The 23,573-nt window shown below is 39.5% G+C and overlaps 1 protein-coding gene across 2 annotated transcripts in view; it reads right to left on the reverse strand.

Annotated features, from left to right (window-relative positions):
• Positions 1-6,356: 6,356 nt before the first annotated feature.
• JMY (junction mediating and regulatory protein, p53 cofactor) overlaps positions 6,357-23,573 on the reverse strand; it is a 118,378-nt gene continuing 101,161 nt past the window's right edge. Inside the window, exon 11 of one of the 2 annotated variants that reach the window (XM_032847827.1) lies at positions 6,357-6,373. The gene's annotated coding sequence lies outside the window, so the exon portion shown is untranslated. Of the gene's footprint in view, positions 6,374-17,470; positions 19,198-23,573 lie in introns of those variants that run through there. The other variant, XM_032847819.1, reaches the window with a different exon arrangement.

Below are 23,573 nucleotides of genomic sequence, written 5' to 3' on the forward strand. Positions count from 1 at the left end.
GTGTGTGTGTGTGTACATACATGCCATATCTTCTTTATCCATTCATCTATCAGTGGATACTTGGGTCCCTTCCATATCTTGGTCTGTAAATAATGTTGAAATAATCATAGGGTCTATATAGCTTTTCAAATTAGTGTTGTGTTCTTTGCATGAATACTTCATAACGGACTTGCTGGATCATATGGTATTTCTATTTTTAATTTCTTGAGGAGCCTCCGTACTATTTTCCATAGTGGCTACACCAACTTACATTCTCACCAACAGTGCACAAGGGTTCTTTTTCTCCTCATCCTTGCCACCACTTACTGTTTCTTGTTTGTTATTTTATCCATTCTGACAAGTGTGAAGTGATACCTCCTTGTGGTTTTCATTTGGATCTCCCTGATAATCACTGATGTTGGGCATTTTTTTCATGTGCCTGTTAGGCATCTATATATCTTCTCTAGAAAAATGTCTTTTCGGGTCTTTTGCCCATTTTTATTTTATTTTATTATTTTTTTAAATTTCTTTTCAGCGTAACAGTATTCATTGTTTTTGCACCACACCCAGTGCTCCATGCAATACGTGCCCTCTCTGATACCCACCACCTGGTTCCCCCAACCTCCCATCCCCCGCCCCTTCAAAACCCTCAGATTGTTTTTCAGAGTCCATAGTCTCTCATGGTTCATCTCCCCTTCCAATTTCCCTCAACTCCCTTCTCCATCTCCTCTTGTCCTCCATGCTATTTGTTATGCTCCACAAATAAGTGAAACCATATGATAATTGACTCTCTCTGCTTGACTTATTTCACTCAGCATAATCTCTTCCAGTCCCGTCCATGTTGCTACAAAAGTTGGGTATTCATCCTTTCTGATGGAGGCATAATACTCCATAGTGTATATGGACCACATCTTCCTTATCCATTCGTCCGTTGAAGGGCATCTTGGTTCTTTCCACAGTTTGGTGACCGTGGCCATTGCTGCTATAAACATTGGGGTACAGATGGCCCTTCTTTTCACTACATCTGTATCTTTGGGGTAAATACCCAGTAGTGCAATTGCAGGGTCATAGGGAAGCTCTATTTTTAATTTCTTGAGGGATCTCCACACTGTTTTCCAAAGTGGCTGCACCAACTTGCATTCCCACCAACAGTGTAAGAGGGTTCCCCTTTCTCGACATCCTCTCCAACACGCGTTGTTTCCTGTCTTGCTAATTTTGGCCATTCTAACTGGTGTAAGGTGGTATCTCAATGTCCTTTGCCCATTTTTAATTGAATTATTTGGGGGGTTTTTTGGTGCTAAATTGTATAAGTTCTTAATATTTTGGGGGTTATTAATCCTTCATCAGATATGTAATTTGCAAATATCTTCTCTCATTCAGTAGGTTACCTTTTCATGTTGTTGATAATTTCCTTTGCTGAACTTGCACATGAATATTTACTCACAATAGCCCCAAACTGGAAATAACCTAAATGCCTATTAACAGATGAACAAATGAACCAGATATAGTATATCCATACAGTCAATTACTACTTAGCAATAAAGAGGAACAAGCTACTGATACGTGCAACATGAATGAACATCATTAGGCTGAATAAAAGAAGCCAGACATAAGGGTACGTAAAATTTACATAAAATTCTAGAGAATGCAAACTATTGCAGTGACAAAAAGCATCTCAGTTGTTGCCTGTGGATTGTGGAAGGGTACCAGGGCTCTTTTGGTGGTGAAGGATATGTTATGTTTTGACTGTGATATTAGTTTCATGGGTATATGCAAATGCCTACATTCATCTTGTACACTTTAAATGGACAGAACTTTTGTGTAAATCATTTCTCACAGGTGCTAGGGAAAATCTTTTGTAAGCTCTTGAGGCTTGGAGAAAATACATAATGGGCAACAGATACGTTTTGTGCAACTATGATACAAAAAAAGGGTTAAAACAAATCTTAAAACATTCTGGAAAGCCCTTTAATTTCTGGGCAGCAGATATGAATTTGTAGGGAAAATTTTTATCTTCTGGTTTCAGGTAAACCCCATAAAAAGGACTGCCTTGGGGACTGAGCAGGATCCTAGGCTGGTTGAGCCTTGCTCAGCTCTCTTTCTCGAAAGCTTTTTGTGGATTCCTGAGAGAAGCTAGCTCAGTAAACAAAGGCAAGGGCTTGGTGGCCAGCGGTCTCCTGTACTGCTAAAAGCAGTACTTTTTAGCATGTCAGGCATCTTAAGACCAGCTTTCCTTCCCTCTGCCTAAAGTGGTATGTGTCCATGTGGGGAGATTCCATTCTACTTTTTTTGAAACTAGAAAGCTGTAGGCCACATTCTTCCTTTATAGGCCACCTGGAGCAACCTATTTTAGTTGCTCTACTAATAGAATCACAGGATGTGAGATGTGTGAAGAACCTCAGAGATTGTCCTGGCTGACTTCCTGGAGGAGGAAATTAGGCCCAGAGAAGGTACATGACGGCTACAAGCTAACACAGCTAGAGCAGGGCTAACAGTCACTGTCTTCCAAGTTCTCTTGGCTTTGTATTATGCCGGCTCATGACTCGCTGAGAAAGTGCAGCTCGAGATCTCTGGCAGTCAAAAGCGAGGTCCTAAACCCAAGCACGTATCTTGCTTCATGGTTTTAAAAAATGAAAGCTGTAAAATGGTTGGATTGTGGCTGAAAGAAAGGCGGTGGAATGTTGGTTCTGACCTAATGTGAGGAAATGTAAGGCTCAGACCTCAGCTTGGGAATGAATGAGAGGCATTTATGATTATTGCAGAACTTGGCAGCAATGACAAAAGCCTGTTCCATGGTGGAAATGACCGTGTTAAATTTCCATTCTTATTTGCATTTATAAAAGTAGAATAAAATTGTTACTTGGGTAGGAACATTGTCTGTGACGAGGAAATGTGTCTTGGTCATTATTGCCCTTTGATTCTTCATATATTTTCCCTTGATGGCTATTTAAATAGCAGATATTTTATACAGAGAGAACATTCATCACAACAGCAGATTTTTTTTTTTTTGGAAGGTACTTAAACTTATTTTAATTAATTTTTAGATTCTTTTTAGTTAACATATAAAGTATTATTTGTTTCAGGGGTACAGGTCTGTGATTCATCAGCCTTATATAACACCCAGTGCTCATTACAACACATGCCCTCCCCAGTGCCCTTCACCCAGTCACCCCATCCCCCCACACCCTCCCCTGCAACAGCCCTCAGTTTGTTTCCTAAGATTAAGAGACTTTTATGGTTTGTCCCTCTCTGGTTTCATCTTGTTTCATGTTTCCTCTAAAGTTGAATCAGATTCTTCCACTGAAGCAGTCTGGGTGGGAGGGAGTCTATTAGACCTCTCTGGAAGCTCCACGAGCAGTCCGGCATGGCTCTAGTTGGATACTCCAGTTTAGCAGGCCCAGGCCTGAGCGTCCCCAGTCTTCTCCTCTCGCTTTCTACCCACCAGTGCCTGGGCAGCAGTGGGGAACGGGCGGCTGTGAGTCCCGGTGCGATCCCGGCAGTGCCCTTGCCCTTTGGGTCGCTTGCTGTGCTGCTGACATGTTTTGTTCTTCACACAGATTCCCCAGAATAGAAGTGGCAGAATGGCTAGGATGAAAACTGCAGGAAGACGACGTCAGGTCTAGAGAGAATGCCCCCAAGTGGAAGCTGCTGCACCGGCATTCCCGACCTCCCTGAGGGGACTCCAGATGACCACACTGTACACTTCCCAAGGGTGTCGACGGCCATGAGGCCTGCCCGGCCCAATGGTATTATTTGCCAGGCCACCCTGTCTTGCCGGGTAGTCGTGCTGTGTTGTGACTGCAGCAAAAACCTGGTGTATCTCAGATGTGGTGGGCAGCGTGGATGAGCCACACCGGGGTCCAACGCCTCCCACCCCCGAGCACTGCCCCGGCAGAGACTTGATCTTCTTCGCAAACTGTTTCCACCCCTCACGTTGCAGATACCTGTGCATCCACACGGGCCTATCATCAGCATGAGTAAATCCTGCTAGATGACAAAATGACTTGTGAGCAGGTGGATAATGAAAGTAACTGACCCTAAATGTGGACTGCGCACATCAGTGTACTAGTGATGCAAAAAATCACTGAAAACACGGTGAGAGAAGAATGGAAACATTTTCTAGAAAACCCAGTAATGACCCGAATAGATCTATTGCGTTTTTTGCATGCATTAGGTAACTATGCAGAATTGAGGTGAGTCCTTGAAGGAATATTCTCTGCTTCACTTCCTCTAATCCTTTGATTTGAAATCATTCCCATCATTGAGGTCAAAGGTATTTGGGGCACCTGAACTGGGTAATTCATTTTCTCCTCCATTTTCTCTTTACTTACTAGTTAGAAAGGTAGTCTTTTGCTTACCTAAGAACCAGGGGTAGGACTGCTTCTTCAAGTCACTTTTATTTTTTATTTACTATTTTTTAACCTTTTTTTTTTTCCCCCTAAAGTAGTCTCCACACCCAGCATAAGGCCCAGCACAGGGCTTGAACTCAGGACCCTGAGATCACAACTTGAGCTGTGATCGAAAGATACTTAACTGAGCCACCGGGGAGCCCCATTTATTCACTGTTTTTTAAATTAGCATACCAGCATGCTCTAGTGTATCTGTACCTTTCTCTTTTTCTTTTACTTTCTCTTTCTGACAGGGGGAGGGGCCGAGGGGGAGAGAAAGAGAGTCTCAAGCATGCTTCACACCGGGGCTCAAACTCACAACCCTGAGATCCTGACCGGAGTCAAAACCAAGAGTCAGAGGCCCAACTGACTGAGCCTCCCAGGCACCCCCAGGGTCTCTTACCTTTAAAGATGTTCACCTTTAATCCTCAGAGCTACTGATTTCTTCTTTTCCACTGAGAAACTGAAAAAATTGTGTACTCACGAATTAGCTCCACTTCCTAACTTTCCGTTTGCCCTTCAGACTTCTCCACTCCAGCTTCAGCCCCACCGGCTCCTCCAGAATTGCGCTCTCCACGCTCACCAGTACCCTCCACGTCACCCATGCCAGGAGTGTTTCGGAGTCCTCATCTTGGCTGGCACACTCCTCAGGGGACCATCTGAGGATCCTTCTCGTGTACATGAAAGAAAACCCAGCTCAAATTGTAGTAAACGAAGGAGTAAGTTTCTTGTATTGTTTTTTAAATCATTTGCTCCTCTCCACTTCTTTCTTCTCCCAGCATCAATCAGATATTAGATTAGCCGAATTAATCCTCTAATTATATTTTCTATCGTTCGTCTCCTTAGCCTTTTCTTTGACTCAAAGAATTCCTAGCCTCTGTCCTGTAAACCTTGTATTGGATTTGTAATGTCAGCTATCATGCTTTTTGTTTCTAAGTGTCATTCACTGCTCTCAATATTCTTTTTTATTGTGATACATTCTTGTTTTATAGATGCAGTACTTCACTTTTTTCCCATTAGAAGTAAATTTTTCTCCTAATCTCTTGTCTGTTTTCCAAGAATTATCTTTAGTTTTTTTTTTTGTTTTTGTTTTTTGGTTTTCATTGTGTAGAGACTTCATTGTGATTCTAAGCAGCCTGTTCACATCTTATAGTGAAACCATGGGGCTCCGGGGTGATGGACGATGGATGGAAAGAGGCTGGATGGATGGTCGCTTTGGGGTGCATTGATTGGGTTGGGAGGCCAGCTTTGTCATTTGGTAACTCCACTCTTCCCCACATGTGGTATCAACATGACATAGTCTTTTCCCTACAGCCATTTAGTTTCTCCAGAGAGGGATTTTTCAGAGTCCTCTGAGAGGTGTAGATGCCAGCCCAGGCCCATCTCAGAATCAGGCAGGAGAAGGCAGCCTGTGGTCTTGGGGCTGTGAAGACAGATTCTAACTTAACCCTACAGTGTTCAACATTCCCCTTGGCCTCCTCATGTACCTGCTCTTAGAGTCCATATCTTCTCTGGCTTGTTTAGTCCAGAGAATGAAGGTCTTGTGTCTTGGAGTGGGAAAGGGCGGGCCAGGGAGTTGGGGGATCTGTTGTTTCTGTTGGGAGACTTCTCACCACTCCCCTTAGCACCCTTATACCTCATCCCCTCCTTGGAGGGAACACAGTACCTCCAGAGGCCAGGCCCCTTAGCACTTGGCACACTTGTCAGTACTCACTGCAGACTTGCAGGTCAGCTCCCTCCACTGTTAAATCATTACTTCCTGTGCATCTTGCAGACACTGACATTTCTTGTCCATAACTTTCTCCTCTTTTGCTCTTTATTCCTTTACCACCATGTTGGGGATTTAGGAGGGAATAGAAATAAAAGCACGGTTCAATCCGTCATATTTAACTGAAAGTTCTTTGTTGGAGTTCTTTATATTTTTGGATATTTCGATTCTTTAGAATTGCATTTCTGCAGAACGTCAGAAAATAGAAATCCTGTTTTTCACTTGTGCCCAATTCTTTCTACAAAAAAGTAAACATGAAGGTAAGGTATTTTTCATTGTTAATATAAATGTTGCCTATTGCATCTTCATTTTGATGTGTGAATGAAATTATGTTCTAATTATTAATGAAGGAAATACATATGATCATCACTGCCTTTCAGGTTGTCCAGGAGCAATCTATTCTAATCTCTGATGTTCTTGCTTCTAAATGACTCAAATCGTTGTGGTGCTTTCTGAGAAATTTTGGCATCATCTTTCGGGAGTATAATAATAGCTCACATTTACATATGTGCCAGGAACTCTTTTATTTCATCCATGTAACAACCGTATAAGTAGACACTGTCTCCATTTTACAGATGAACAAACTGAAGCACAGAGAAGTAATTTGTCCAAATTCACACAGCTCTATCAGACGTCTCAAGTCCCTGCTGTTAAACACTATGCCATGCTATGCTACAACATCTTTTTATTTAATGAACATTTTAAAACTTCCCCTCTACTTCCTCAAAGGAAACTCACAATATTAAAACACCAAGGAGAGTTTCACACATACACAGACACAAAGACATACAGACACCCAGATCAAATTAAAAGGAGCAGAGAACGGTGTAGACCACAAGTTTGAGATGAGTTGTTTTTTCCACTGGAGCACTAAATTTGCTCTGATTTCCTGGCAACTAATGAAAAAAAGTGAAATGTTAGATTATATGGTTAGCATTGTTTTGTAGAGCAAGCATGCAAATTATTTTGCAGAGAAAAGTTTTTGGCAACTGAATTCTAAAAGCAATTTCTAGAATTCTAATAAAAGAACTCTACATTAGCGGTTTTATTTTTTAAAGATTTTATTTATTTATTTGAGAGACAGAGAGTACAAGTGGGAGGCAGAGGCAAAGGGATTTGGAGAGGGACAAGCGGACTCCCTGCTGAACAGAGAGCCCCGTCCGGCTTGATCCCAGGACCCTGAGATCATGACCTGAGCCTAAGGCAGAGGCTTAACCCACTGAGCCACCCAGGTGTCCCCTATATTAGCATTTAAAAAAAAACTTTGTGAAATTTAACACTCAGAAAAATACATAAATATAAGCCCCACCTAACCACACCCTTGTCAGGAAGTAGAAGCTTCAGAGCCTCAGAGAACACAAACATGACCATTAACATCATTTTTATGGCAATCATCACTTGGGTTATTTATTTATTTATTTTAGTTTTATTACCTAAATACCCTGAACACTATAGTTTAGTTTTGCCCCTTTTTAAACTTAATATGACTGGAATCATGTATTATTCTTTTTGTCTTTTGTGGCTCAACTTTGTCCGTGAGATTCATGCAAACTGATCTGCATAGCTGTATTCGTTTTTCTTGTTCTCCAGCACTTTCCTGTATGCCAGTACCACATTTGAGGAATATACCACAATTTGTCCATTCATCTGTAGAGGGACATTTGGGTTATTCTGGTTGTTGGCTATGACAGAGAATGTTGCTCTAAGTATCCGTGTGTAGGTCTCCTGACTGAACAGTGCATATTCTAGCCAAGTGTCACAGGGTGAGCACAGATCCAACTTTTGTAAATGATGCCTGGCAAGCTTCCAAGATAGTTGTACAACTGGTATACCACCACTAGTACTGTCTGAAAGTTCTTTTCTAAATTCTTGAGAACACGGGAAACGGTCAGTCTTTCAAATGGCTAACCATTCTTGAGCATGCATTGATATCTTACTTTGGTGTAGTGTTCTCCTTATTGCTCTTGAGGTAGACCATCTTTTGTGTGCAGGATCAGCCATTTGAATCTCTTCTGTGAACTAACTGCCTACTCAAGGCTCACGCCCAGTTTTCTACTGCATGCTTTTCCTTGACTTCTCAGTTTTTAAACAATGATAGCTTTCGTAAATTTAATTTTTACCTGTTTGATACTAGTATAGAGAAATTCTGTTGATACTAAAATACTGGATATTATCAAGCAATTCTTACTAAAGCTCTCTTCATTCAATAGATATTTTTGGATTTTCTACATACATAACCATAATACCTGCCGAACAATGTCATTTTTTCTTTCTTTCCATCCTTCACCTTTTCTTTTTCCTGCCTAACTGCAGTGTTAGTACCTCTGATACAGTGGTGAAAGGAAGTGGTGACAGAGGGAATCCTTGTCTTCACAGTCTCAAGAGGCAGCTCCATTGCCTTGTAGTGTATGAGACCTCTCTGTTTGCCACTAGGAGAGAGAAATATTGGAGGAATTTTTATGAACTTTTCATTGCGTCAGGCTGAAAGTGACGCTTGTTACTGCTTCTTCCATTTCATTGGTCAGGACTTGTTACAGAGCTCTTCTAACTGCAAGAGTGCTTGCAGATACAGGGGGAAGCGCTGAATTATCTGATTAGCACGACTCTGATGGAGGATAAGGTGGGAGCTACTCAAGGAAGGGGGAGAAGTCCTCATGAGGAGGTAATACCCCAGTGCAAACCTGAAGGGTGACGTATTCGTTTCCTAGAACTGCTGTAACAAAGTACCACTGGCAAGGGGGCTTCACCAAAAGAAATTTATTATCTCAGTCTCTGGATGCTACAAGTCCAAAATCAAGGTGTCAGCAGGATTGGTTCCTTCTGAGGACATTGAAGCATCTGTCCAAGCCTCTCTCCTCGCCTTGCCGATGGCCATCTTTACTGTATGTCTCCCCATATTATCTTCCCTCTATGCACATTTGTATCTAAATTATCCCACTTATAAAGATACTAGTCATAGTGGATTAGGGCCCATTCTAATGACCTTACTTTAACTTGACTATTGTTGTAAAGACCCTATCTCCACATTCTGAGGGTTAGGACTTCAACATTAAGAACTTTGAGGACACAGATAAGTTGGTCATACTAAAAAAGAGATGGAGAACAATTCTAGGAAGAGGACAGTTCGTATAGGTCCTAAAAGATTATACATGTGGCTAGAGCTCAGTAAGCCATGGGCTGGTAGGAAGGGTCAAACCACATCCAGCTTTGTAGGTAGACCGTAAGATGACTTGAGATTTCCTTCTAAGTGCAATGGAAAGCAATTGGAAGGTTCTATACAGGAGAGAGATGAAAAGAGACAAGAGTGTCATGGGAGGATCAATTAGGAGGCCAGTGCAGTAATCTAGGTGAGAGCTGAAGATTGTCTACTAAAGAGATAAGGGTAGTAAGGGACAGAGAAAGCAAAGGAAGGATCCAGATAAAAAGTGGAGCTAGGCTTCATAGGACTCGTTGAAGAACTGGATGTGGATGGTGAGGGTGAGAAAGGCAGCAAGGAGAACCTGGAGGTTCCTAATTGCAGAACAGGATGATTGTGGAAGATGGGCAAATCTGGGTTTTGATTGGCTGGGTCCAGGGCACCATTTTGGACATGTTATGTTTGAGATATGCATGGGGTATCCAAATGAAGAGATCATCAGGCAGTTGAATACATACAGATCTAGAGTTCTGAAAAGAGGTACAGGTCAGAAAAAAAAAAAAACCCATCTGGGAATCATCATAACACATCATTTAAAACCCATGGAAGAGTGAGACTAACCAGGAAGAGTTATGAAGAAAGTCTAGAAATTTTAGAAATAGGTATTTATTTCTACATCCATGAAAGCCGAAGTATGAAGTCATCACAGCTTGTAGCTAATATAGTGAAGGCATCGCTGGAGTTGGTGAGGTACTGTGTCTAGGTGTTGCCTTCTGATGATTCAACATAATGTCCTACCAGAACTTAGAGAACATCACAAAAACTTATAGTTGACATTAGAAAACTTTTCAGCAAGTGTTGGGTCCCAGTAAACTTCTGGTTGTACTTTATGATGATCCTTGAAGTTCTGACAGAAGAGGCAATAGAGTTAACAGTTTCAAAAACTGTGCAATTGACCTGTATACTTGCCAGGTAGGCCACCCTATTTCTGAAAAGAGGTAGGTCACAAATTGGCCTACATGGAAGACCAAATAATTTTAAGCAGATCTGAACTACTAGAACACTCGCAATTTTACTCCAAAATCCCACAGGTTTTTGTCTTTAAGCATGAAAAACATGATTCTGGCCTACAACATGTTTAGGATGTTGTTGCCAACTGGACTACTTCCACCATGGATACATAGTATGGCTTTTTTAGAATGTAATTTTGTATAAGATTATTTAACAATATGCCCACAATGGCTACAGGTGGTAAGTTTCTTCTTGTCGTCTTACTCTTCTCCCAAGTCACTTAATGGTGCTTATTTATTCCTCTGGCTTAAGTGTACCACATACACAAAATTTAAAAAAAATTCAGTTAAGTTTTATTATTCTAAGTCTTTCCTAAGAAGTTTTAGGAGTAACTATATGATTGATTCCTGCCAGACTCCATTCTTTCCATTAAAAAAGGATTACAAAAACATAAGGTTTCTTAGTTTGCCAGTCTTTCATCATTGATTACATACACAAAATGTCTATTGATGGAAGGTGTTCAAGCACCCTTGGGGATAACGGTTTCTGGTAGTAAACTATTCCAACAGAAATTGGCCAGTGGGCTTAATTGCTGCTAAGGCTTTTCTTCAAAATCCATATTCATAGACTTGCAAAGACTTGATTAAAGCATTTACTTATATATTTACTTATTTTTTATTAAAGCATTATTTAGTATTACTCTTATATAAAGGGCCTCCGGATCAGGGAGAATTGGCCCGTCACTGGGAATGTTGTTGCTCTAGAAGCATAAGTTGCTGATGGGGTGCCTGGATGGTTCAGTCAGTTGAATGTCTGTCTCTTGATTTTGGCTCAGGTCATGATCTCGGGGTCCTGGGATCAAGCCCTGCGTTGAGCTCTGTGCTCAGTGGGAAGTCGGCTTGAGGATTCTTTCTCCCTCTGCTCCTCCCCCAACTTGTGCAGCTTGGAGACATCACTGGAAGTGAAACCGGTAACTGTAGGCATATTGTGTGGGTATAGATGTTCCTATGACTCCTCTTGCAAAAACTGTGTAGTAGGGAACAAATTTCCTCCATCGACACTGCCTGTGAGCCCTGTGACTAACCATAATTACAGTCTGTAAAACTGACTTTATTTGAATTTACATCTTGCTGTCTTGGATACTTTGTTTTTATACTTCTTGAAATTTTTTACTGAGTTTCTCTACCACATCTCAACACAGGAGACTCGGGTCTAGTTATAGCCTAGAATGAGCTCTTTTCAAGACAGTCTAATATTAAAGCTGAGCACTTGGACCTTACAGGGTTAAGAGTGAAGTTGAGGTTGCTGTGGGGAATGATGGAGGGGTTAAGCCAAAGCTGCAAACATAGTAGATGCCGTGGACAATTTAATACCTAAACCCTTTTTTTCTGTGCCTCAAATGATGAGTAACATTTGTAGAATCGTGAAGGTTCCACCAGATTCTATAAATCCTCTTATATCTTAACTTTCTTATTCCCCTACTTGCAGTGTTCTAAGGATGTTGACACACAGGGAGGGTCGTGTTTGCCCATATGCTTTCCAAATTAACACTCAGTGGATGGAATTTAGATGGTGTTGACAGAAGAGAAGCATTTTAGGCAGATACCTGTGCAGGTGGAAAGGCATGAGATGAGCATGTAAAATGGAGATACCAGAGCTAAAGGCTTAGAACGGAGACCAGAGTCTGCTCAAAGAAAGCCTTGTGCATCGGTGCATGGTGTCCCTAGCCAGTGTGGAGGCAGGAAGTCTAGCAGCATACTGACTGTACTGGAAGCCTGGATACTGGAATTAGTGTATTCCAGTTATTCAGGAACAGAAGATCAGAAAGATGCTTAATGGCCTGGCTTCTATGGAGCCATTCTCAGCAACAGCCAAGAGTGGATGGAGGGAGGCAAGGAGGGAAAGAAGTAGGAGGGAGCTGTGATTAGAGGATAGAACTCAGGGAGAACGAATGGGTCATCACCCTGTTAGACGTTAAGAAGTTGACAGACTGCCAACTTCAGAGAAATAAGAGAGCACACAACTGGTTAGCAAGAGGATCTTGTGAATGGGCATGATTATTAGTGGAGAGAGATCTGGAGAAAATGCTAACAGTAGGGAACAAAGTTTCTGATGAGCAACTAAGTTGTAGGGTCTCTGCAGAAAGGGTACGAATGTAGTAACTTGGCAGAGGGACAGTGTGTTTCGGAAAGAAGATCAAACTTCACTATCAACAGCTGTCAGAATGTGATGGAACGTTGGTATTTCTGCACCAAAGAATTCTAAACCTCTCCCAAACAGCTCCCTGTAGCAAAGAATTCAGGATGAATCCATCCTGGATGAGGTTTTCATCCAGTTTATGGAATTCAGCAAGGGCAGCATGAGCAACAGTTGGAAAGGATGGAGGAATTCTATCAGGCCTAGATATCCAGGAGATGTTTTTTTTACCTGACTTAGTAAAGATGGCTAGTCCAACACATTATCCAGGGAGGCTATCCTAAGCCAACAATACCCGACTTCATAAGGGATGCACCAGGTACTAGGATTCTTCTCAAGTACTGTGTTGAGAGATGTATTAATGGACCTAAGTTTAATTCAGAGAAGATGCTGTGCCAGTTTGGCTAGATCTCCTCTTATTAAATCCATTCTCTAAATTCTCGTAGAAAAACTATCCAGTAATCAAAGCCTCTGGCTAGTTTCAGATTTATTTGCAGAGGGAATACATGGAATTAATTTCTCCCTTGGGAGAACTGTCTCACTTCTTAATACAGAATCCTGGAACTGGCAAAGAATCAAATCCCACTGTGTTCAGCCCATCATTTTATAAATTATGGCTTAGGAAAGGAAAGAAGAAATCATTTAATACCAGGCTGTGAACTTTCTTACGTAAGAACTAGATAGCCCCTGTAATAAAAAATCAGAAACAAAAATTCTGTTCTCTCAGGGAGCAAAAGTGACTTGAACTGCACAAGGAGAGATGGAACTGGTGCTGCCCTTACTTGGGGACTGAGCAGCACCTGGAATCTGCCCTTAAATGTGCGCCTCTTGCATGTTGGGAGCTGTATCAAGTCAGCACTGGATAAGGGTATCACTGCGTTCCGGTTAAGCTAGTCCCATGCTTAAGTGTAGAGCCAATAATCTCAAATTTAAATAGTCACAGATGGCTTGCTAAAATGAAAGGCATTTAAAGACCTTCCAAATTTTGAAAGTCAACATTGCCAAACTATGTGGATAGCTACACAGACAACATGTATAAGGCTTTTATTAGCATAAATTCGGCAACCGTTAAACTACTTCATTATAAATAGCAGTCAGGAAGAAGCTGAAGTACAGGGGTAGAGTCTCTGAAGCCTGTTCATCGTGTTAGAGCAAATTCACAACTTGCTGTGCTCCTTCTCTTTGAAATGAAGTGACAATATCTACCACGAGTGCTATTTTAAACAAACAAAATGAAGTTAACTCAATAAATATCTTTTATTAAAGAAAAAAAGGAATATTGTTAAGCACCAAAACTGCATGTTGTTACATTGCATGTACAAGAAGAGAAGGTGATTGCAGTACTTGCTGTACAAGTACTTACCTCTGAAGTCATGAGTGTAAAAAACATGAAAATACAAAGCAATACAATAATTACAATGCAGAAAAGTTGCACTAAAGAGCAAAAGGCAACAGTCAAAACAATTATTGGAGATTTCAGAGTATTGCTATAAATGCCTGCTTAGTTTTTTCTTTGTACTTTTAATACTTTAGAATATTAATGGAGCATATTTAAGTATTGTAAATTTGCAAGAGTTGGCATTTACAATACACTGTGCACACTTCCGTTTAATGTACAGTGGTAAAGCCATCTTTAAAAGCCAAGCACAATGTGCTAGTGTTTTGCTTCTACCATTATAATATTGCACAAAGCTAGTAAATGGTGAATTGGTTTGCCATTGTAGTTTTCATTTAACCAGAAAGGCTAAAAAACATGTCAGTTTCAGTAGCCCTAATGGGCTTTAATCATGCAAAATTATCTGTAGCCTTCAATTTTTCACAAACTATATATTGTGGTTTCACACTTGGCAAGACATACAGTACGAGAAACTCAATGAGACAGTGGGGATTCTGTCCAAGTCAAAGAAGTCAGAAGTCACTGTCTGGGTGGTATTGTCTATCCCTCCGGGTTCATAATTGAAGAGAAAATGCCATCTTGTGATCATGAAGACTTCTTAAAACCAATATAATTAGTACTGGGAAAAGCTACAATAACTTGTTACACTCTTGGATAGTTAACCATAGAACATGCAAGTTAAAAAAAAAAAACAAAACCCAAAACTTCCCTTGTTAAAATTCACCTCTATAACCAACACCCATATCTTTGTGTATACATCTAAAAATCACTTCCCACCATCTTGCCTCTCCACCCTTAATTCCCCCAAATTGAGTCACCCTTAATTCCCCCAAGTTGAGCCACCCTTAGTTATAACTGACTTTTAAAAAAACTAACAAAAAACTTTCGCTTAACTCTCAAAACAAATGACTGCTTTGAGTTTCAATGTGAAATAGCCTCGATGAAGTATTTATTATATGTCAACCTCCAAGGTATTTTCTGTACATGCACCTTACAGTGGCATAATAAAAATGGGGAAGGGGAGAAACACTTATAAATTTGAATTCAATCAATTAAACCCCTCAAATACCAAACTGTACATTTATGCTTGTGGGCAAAACAGAACATTTTAGAATGAGCATATCTTCCAAATAACCCAATGGGCAAACACACCACATGTGCCGTGCACACGCACACACAGGACCCCGATTTCTTCTCACCCTTAAAAAAAAAACCCCTCTGTTTACATACATGATAGCTTAGGCAGCAATATAAACTCATTTTGTAGGAAAAACTTTTAAATTAGACTATTTATAGAATAAAAAACACCATTGCTTCAATTTACAAAGCAATTAGGCAGAGATCCCTCTCTATGTGCTTTAACTAAAGAGCTTTTTGCAGCAAAGTTCAGAAGTAACTACTGAATTGTTCAGCAGCACTGACTAAACGCAACATGCTTCAACAGTAAGGTGCTTCTACTCTCTTACCTCTTCCATCTGGAATACATCTTGCCGGTCAGTCCTCTAACACTAAGCATAGCTTTTCTCATATGATAAGCTAGAAATGTGAAATAAAATCTGCTTAAAATGCACATTTAACTTTATATTATCATTTAAACTCAGTGCAAGAATTAGGTAAAACTTGTTTAGGTTTCTGCTCTTATTATCAAACGGCTGCAGGTTAACAATGCATCTGTAACAGTTTTTAAATGTTTTTACAGCTGTTCAAAATGCTTTCTTACAAATAGCCTGGAAATAATGTTATGCAATCTGAACTCCCTGATAAGGCCTTTAAGGAACCCCTTACTATAGAACTTGACAGATTGGTATCTGGTATTATTATGTGCATACTAATTAAATTATAAAGGTTATTAAAAAAAAAAAACCAGAAAACAAAAACACTGACCACCCCAAAACCTTATATTTAGTGGAAGAAAAAACTTTCCTTAGGCTAAGACTAAACTGACTTAGGCATTGACTTAAATTTATACACAAATTCAACGAATGCAATTAAAAAATGGAATCTTAAGGAATGTATAAAATTAACTTTTGTTAATTGTACACTGGTCCCATTCCAAACAGAGGATGCTGCCCGTTCATTTTTGTTCCACTGATAGGAGTTTTCATTCTTAGTGCCTGCTCTGGCCTAAGTATGCCTCAGAATTTAACACATTTTATGGCAAAATGGTCATGCCATATGTTACCAAAAACTGCTGTACAGTTCAGCTTTGTAGAAACAAGGATTTTTGCCCCCTTTTTACAGAGTGAATCAAAGTGCTGAAAATTCCCTGTGGTTTCACACAATGAGGAAAATCCCATATTCCCACTGTGTTAACTACTACACCTGACCAACATCATTTATAACTAAATTTGTTAAAATGAACTAGGGAATGATTGTTCTTAGGCCGCTCATAAACTCAAAACCTATAGACATACATCAGGTAAGGAAGGTAACTGCTCATCTTTTAAAAATCTTCTTTAGCCAGGTGTTTCGTCACAAAGCTACATCATAGTACCACCCAGGTCTGAGATCAGGAATACCTTTCCTCTAAGTACCATACTGGTTATATACACAGCACTGTGACTGTAAGTGGGAGAACAATTTAAAAATGGCATTCAAGTGAGCAGTAACCTTAACCTTAAAATATCCTCAATTTATTCTATTTGTTTCTCTATTTAAAATATATTACTGTCAAGAACTAGATTGGTAAACGGACTTCTAAAGGGATTCGGCACAAACAAGCAGCTGTTTGTGGATTCTTCTGACAGAAAGGATACATTGAGATAAAACTCTCAAATATTTTAAACCATATAAATAGTATGTGGGCAAGTATTGGAACTTAAAACATGTGGTCATCTGTAAATACCATCCTAATTAAATATATTAAAATTTAATATTAAGGGCAAAGACACTCCTTTAAGGGCGGGGGGGGGGTGTTGGTGGGAATTTATGCTTACAAAACTGTTGGGTTCCAAAACTGCTTTAAAATTAACATGAGGAAAAAAATTAACTTGAGGATTCAACTGGTAATCTCATCTTGGACAACTGGACTGTAGTTATTTGAAATTCAAACATTGTGAGAACTCCCAAGGTGGATGATCTGCAGTAACTTGTAATTCTGTGGAGGCAGGAATCTGAATCTTAAGGATGGAAAATAGGTGTGGTAGAGAAAGTTTATTTAGCAGAAAATAAGCAGAGCTGGTTGTTAACGAGGCTTTGCTTTAACCTACTCATCATCTTCAAGAGAGAGAATCTTCATGAAGTGCCACAGTGGGATGTACGCTGAGTTTCAGATGCACCCCTAAAGGATTCACAAGGGTCTGAACCCCCTCCAGAGTACTGGAGACTTACTAGAACATGGTTCTGGAAGACAAATGACAGTACCCATTTATAAGTGAGCCTGTCTTCTGATGGAATCCCAGCTCTAACACTAACTGGGGAGCAAATTTCTAACAGATAAAAGTTCTAATGCTTTTGCTGTTAATTTAAAATGTTAAGTTCTCCTGTATTTTTCTAAACATCATTGAATGAGAAAACTTACTCATAAGCATCCAAAGGCTTAAAATTGATACATGATTTTTTTTAAAGTTTGTAAATTTGCTTAAACATTTTTTTTCCACCAAATTATATTAATCAAACCAATCATTCTTTTGGTTGAAAAGCACTCTTCAATGTTTTACTGAAGGAAATGAGGAAAATTCCTCATCCACCTCTCCCACTGTGGGATAAAATATAGTCTCTATATTAGGTATATATTTTAATCTTCCAAGATAAGATATAGGAATAACATAAGAAGAAAACTAGTGTATTGTGAAAAAAACTGTGCAAAAGTTCCTACTCTCGTCAATAAACAAATTTTTCTCCATAATTATTTTAAAGGAAATACATCTTAAAGTGACAAAGGTGTAAGCATTTTTTTCTCTCTTCTGAAAAACCAATTCATATACATTGGAGGGCTTTTACTCTGGGACTGCTTTCTGGGTCTAGGACAGAGAAATGCCTCAGAAGAAATAAAGTTCTTTTTGGTACATCAGTCCTTACTTAACTCCCTTCATGTAAAGGCCAAAATCTGTCTGATGCAGAATTACACTCTACAGAATACTGTAGACTGGGTCCAACATATCTACCTTCATCCAAGCCCACAACACTCCTGCTGAGAATTCATAATGGGTCCATTCATATATATGTGTCCTTCAGGACTCCTTATAGCAAAATCAGCACCTAAAACTACATACATATGTTTTAAAAGGTCTACTGACAATAACAAAGGTCCTCTCCCCAAGTTCCACTCAAAACATGTGAAGATAGTGAAATGCCAGCCAAGGAGGCTTTTCTGCCTGTCTACTTTCTGCATATCTGTAGAGTGCACTTCACTGTGGAGCATAAAAAGAAAAACTTAAATGGTGCATGTTAAACAGACGAGATCTGCATCCCTATTACTGAATCCTCATTTCTGATTCTCAATAGGAAAGTCACGTTGAATTACACTAATCAAGCAATCGTTCAAACAAAAGGACTAAAAATAATCTGAATTATCAAGTTACAAAGTATTGCCTTTCATAAACAAAGCTGCGCATGAAATTCAAACTATTAAAAATTCACAATTATGAAGAGCTATTTAAAAGCATGGAAATTTTTACTTCAAAACCTTACAAAGTGAGTATGTGGTCTTTTAAAAATATGCATGTTTAATGTATCATGTTGTGGTAAACACATTAAGTGTATCTCCATGGTTATGTATCTTTTCAGATGTTGAACATCTTTATGAAAATTCCTTTGGAGATGAGTAATGTGGAAATTTTCAGTGCATTTCCATCTGATTCTTTCCAATTCCTGTCCTATAGCTATCATGATAAATTTCTTTTTCAGAGTGTCACACTATTTATACAAGTTGATATAGAAGAAGCTCTGTGTTTTCAAGCAGAGGACTATTCAGTGCACTTAAAGATGGATTTCAAAGCAGTCCCGATACAGCTCACAGTAGATCTCTGTCAACCCAGTGTTTTTCCAACTCAGAGAGACCCCTAGCTTGACTGGCCACTATAAGGATGAACATGGGTGGACAGGAGGGGAAGGAGCTTAAAAAACCAGGCATCTCTGGAAGGCCTTTTCTTCATTGCATCGGGAGCACTGCACATCTAAAACTCATGTTACCCACCAAATACTGGACTGACTGGAAAAGTGGTAACTTGCCAACTGTGCTTCCATTTTTTTCATACCACTGAGCCAACACACTTTGCATCTTGTGGAATCCAGTTGGGGAAATCACACATTAAACTTTTGTTTTCCAAAAACAAATCTTTGATCTTCAACTGTAGGTGCTTTTTTCTTTTTGTTGAGTCACCTGTTCACAAATAAAAAAAATAGTGTATTAAAAAATACTGACTTATTAAAACAGTGTGGTCTTTTTTTTATTTTTAAAGATTTTATTTATTTATTTGACAGACAGAGATCACAAGCAGGCAGAGAGAGAGGAAGGGAAGCAGGCTCCCTGTCGAGCAGAGAGCCCAATGCCAGGCTCGATCCCAGAACCCTGGGATCATGACCTGAGCCGAAGGCAGAGGCTTTAACCCACTGAGCCACCCAGGCGCCCCCAGTGTGGTCTTTTAAAAATATGCCATGTTAAATGTAACATGTTGTTGTAAACACATATGTGTTCCTGCACAACTTTTGCCGTACCTGACAATGATTTTTCTTACATTTGTAAAGGTAGTATATAAGAGACATGTTTAAAAAAAAAATGCATTTGTAAAAGCAATAAAAATGAAAACAAAATAATTAGAATACAACTTTGAACACTTCAAAGGTTGTTAGATTCACTTTTATTCCTTTTACTCTAATACTTTGTCAGAACTATACAATAAAAAGGACCAAAAACAGTCTAAAATATCAGCCTCATAAACTGCCAGTATATTAAGCATTAAATAATACTTTAAAAATTCACTAGAAAGTGAGTTTTTGTTATAATGACATTTGGAGGACAGGTTTAGTACCGATCTTCAAAGAGATGTTTTAGCTAAGTTTCAGCATAGTTGTGCTCGAGATCTATGGCTTACACATAGCACAGGAGCACTTACATGAAAAAGTTCCTTGTTAGATAAAAAGGAACACGCACATAAATCAAGTCCTAGCTTATTTTATTAGAGTTCTGCATTATCTAACACTATAGCCACATGTGGCTTTGGAGCATTTGAAATGTGGTACTATGAGAAAATGAATTTTTAATTTGATTTAAATTAAAATCTGAAGCTGTATAAAATATGTCTCCATTAAATACCATTTTACTGTTCTGCTAGGACATTTCAACTTTAACCACTGAATACTTAAGCATCCAAATTGAGGTGTGCTACTAGTATAAAGTGTAAAATACAAACTGGATTTTGAAGACTCGTTAAAAAAAAAAGTAAACTACAGCATCAATTTTTTATATTGATAGCATGTTGAAATATACTATTTTTGGATCCATCATATAAAATAAAGCACTACTGAAATCAATTTCATGTTTCCTTTTACCCTTTCAATGTGACTATGAGAACTGTTTACATTGTATCTGTGGATTGTATTGTAGTTCTATCAGTGTTACAGTTACTTCTTAAAGGAGGAACCTGCAGAAAACTAATTAGAAACTCAATACAAAGCCTATATAATTGTATTTCCTTATATAGAAATTTCCTTCAAGGACACCATTACCTAGAGCTATTGCTGAGATGAATTTTATTTTTTTGAAAGATTTATTTGAGAGAGCGAGAGTACACACAAGCAGGGTACAGGAGCAGAGGGAAAGGGAGAAGCAGGCTCCCCACCAAGCCCTGGGAACCTCACGCAGGGCTCAATCCTCAGACCCCAACCTGAGATCATGACCTGGGCCAAAGGCAGAGGCTTCACTAACTGAGCCACCTGGGCACCCTACTGAGAAGAGTTTTAAAGCAAGCTGTACAAGGCAGAACAGGAGATATTCACTTTTTATTTCAAGAAGTTTTGAGAAATTTTTTTCCCTGAAGAGCTAATTAATGATTTAAAAACTTCAAGAAACTGATTTTTAACAGGAAATACGAATTATAGACTTTTAGCCATCTGTAGACGAGTTTCTAAAAATTTAGTCTTTATAAACAATTTGCCAAGACCCCATACAAGGCAGTGAAAATAGCTCCTTTATTATTGCCTGCTCAAATTGGTGGGGATTACAACTAGAATATGGTTTGCTTCTGGTATAGGATACATTGTTTTTTCCTAAGTAATGTTGCAGATATCTGAGCTCATGTGTTTTCTGAGAGTATTTCACGGTTTCTCTCAACATTATAATACATAAACCAGCCATAAGTAATAATCAGCCAAAAAAAAAATATTTTGGGCAATTTTCAAAATGGTATTCATTGTGGATATATTCTTAACATTGACTCTAAGGGTAAATTAGCAGCCAAAAGCTAAAAATAACCACCCAAGCACTTGAACATATGAAATGCTGCTGCCATATCTACATGCTGGGCAGGATCTGGTGGGAAGGGTGAAAACAAATGGAGATGATGGGCTGGTATGAGCAACTGCTGATGGGCCATGTACCCCACCTGGGCTGCTGTGGGCAGCAGCTGTAATCAAAAGACGAAAACACTCATTTCTTAAAGGCCCAACTGTGCGGTTAACTAATCAGTGCCTATGATGGTAGTTTTAGGCATAGGAGCAGCTCACTGAGCTCCAAGGAAGAGACAAGGGGATAGGCAGCACTGTGAAGTGGTAGAAAATCTACAAATACCCAATTAGACACCCTGAATTCCTAGACATAGTCACACATTGAGAAGATGTGTGACTTCTACGAAGCACAGTGTACACAGGTCTAAGCACAAATGGTATGAAATTAATGTGGAATCCAAAAACACTGGGTCCTACACAGTGATACTTAGGGCCTCTATAAGTAGAGGATAGAGGAATACTAACAGCCCAATACCCAAGGCAGGATAGTGGTGCTACTACTGAATGCTGGCTAGAGCACACTAAAAAAGGTAATATACAACCACTTATTGAGGGGAATGCGATTTTTCATGACCTTTTTTGTTAAACCTACTGATCAGTGCAGACACTGATGGGGAGAGGTAGGGATGGGAGCATAGCAGAAGAACATCTACATTTTCCTGATGGAACCATGCCCAGAAGGAGCAGGTAAAATTGCTTTTGGTAGTATTTTATTTGACATATCCCAAACAGTATCTTTCAATATGTTAGTAATATAAAAAAATTAATGACATAATTTACCTTTTTTTGTATTAAGTCTTCAAAATCCAGATGTATGCCTGCATGTACATCAGATCTATTTAGTCAGAGTCCATGGGAGTGAAAGCCAAGAATCTGCATTTTTAATAAACTCCCAGGTAGTTCTTATGATCAGGCATATTTCAGAATCACTTCAGTAACAAGCTTATTATTCCTTCACCTACTTCCTTTCCAGGACTGTGAATCCCCCCCCACCCCCATGGTGAATGTTGTAAAGTCCACAGAAACACAGTCAGTCAAGAGAGCATAAGATAGTTAAAAGAGGGGCGCCTGGGTGGCTCAGTGGGTTAAAGCCTCTGCCTTCGGCTCAGGTCATGATCCCAGGGTTCTGGGATTGGGCCCCGCATGGGGCTCTCTGCTCAGCAGGGAGCCTGCTTCCTCCTCTCTCTCTGCCTGCCTCTCTGCCTACTTGTGATCTCTGTCAAAAAAAAAAAAAAAAAAAAAGATAGTTAAAAGAATATATGTGCATATTTGCATTACAGTTTGCAGAAGTTACATTTCAGTTAGGACTCCTGTTAGGTTCTATATTTACTAACTCTATATTTAGCATAATTTGTGCCACAGAACTATATAATTAGCTTACTAAAATGTGTTCAAGTAAAAACTCTATTACTTTAGGAGAACCCCAAATGTGTTACCAGTACTCACAGGGGTACTCAATAAGACATGCATACACTTATTAGGTATTTACTGTATTAGCTGCAATTTTATCTGCATCATGCAGTAACTAGGATAGGTCTTAAAATGATAAATCTTCATTTTATAAGCTTAGAAAGCTAAATAATCAGACAGTGCAATAATTTTTCTAAACTGATCTTAGAAAATTCCTTTGTAGGCAGCTAAGAAGACATCAAAATTCAATATACACAAGTTTGTACCTGAAATACTTTAGTCAGAAAAGGCCTTTTATGTATGTATGTATGTATTCATTCATTCATTTTAAAGATGTTTTTTATTTGTCAGAGAAAGAGAGAAAGCACAGGCTGGAGAGCGGCAGGCACAGGGAGAAGCAGGTGCCCCGCTGAGCAGGGAGCCTGATGCAGGGCTCAATCCCAGGACGCTGGGATCATGACCTGAGGCGAAGGCAGATGCATAACCGACTGAGCCACCCAGGCATCCTGCCTTCTCTCTCTCTCTTTTTTTTTTTTAGCGATTTTATTTATTTATTTGTCAGAGAGAGAGAGGGAGAGAGAGCGCGTGAGAGAGCGAGCACAGGCAGGCAGAGTGGCAGACAGAGGCAGAGGGACAAGCAGGCTCCCTGCCGAGCAAGAAGCCCGATGTGGCATTCGATCCCAGGACACTGGGATCATAACCTGAGCCGAAGGCGGCCGCCCAACCAACTGAGCCACCCAGGCGTCCCACCTGCCTTCTCTGTTTTTTTTAAAACAAGAAGTAAGACTGTCACTTTACTGGAATAAGACTGTCCTCTTTATTTGGGCTATAGCTATACTGTAG

This window comes from Lontra canadensis, unplaced genomic scaffold (assembly GCF_010015895.1).
Source record: "Lontra canadensis isolate GAN:19392208 unplaced genomic scaffold, GSC_riverotter_1.0 scaffold4, whole genome shotgun sequence".
NCBI classification, from domain to species: Eukaryota; Metazoa; Chordata; class Mammalia; order Carnivora; family Mustelidae; genus Lontra; species Lontra canadensis.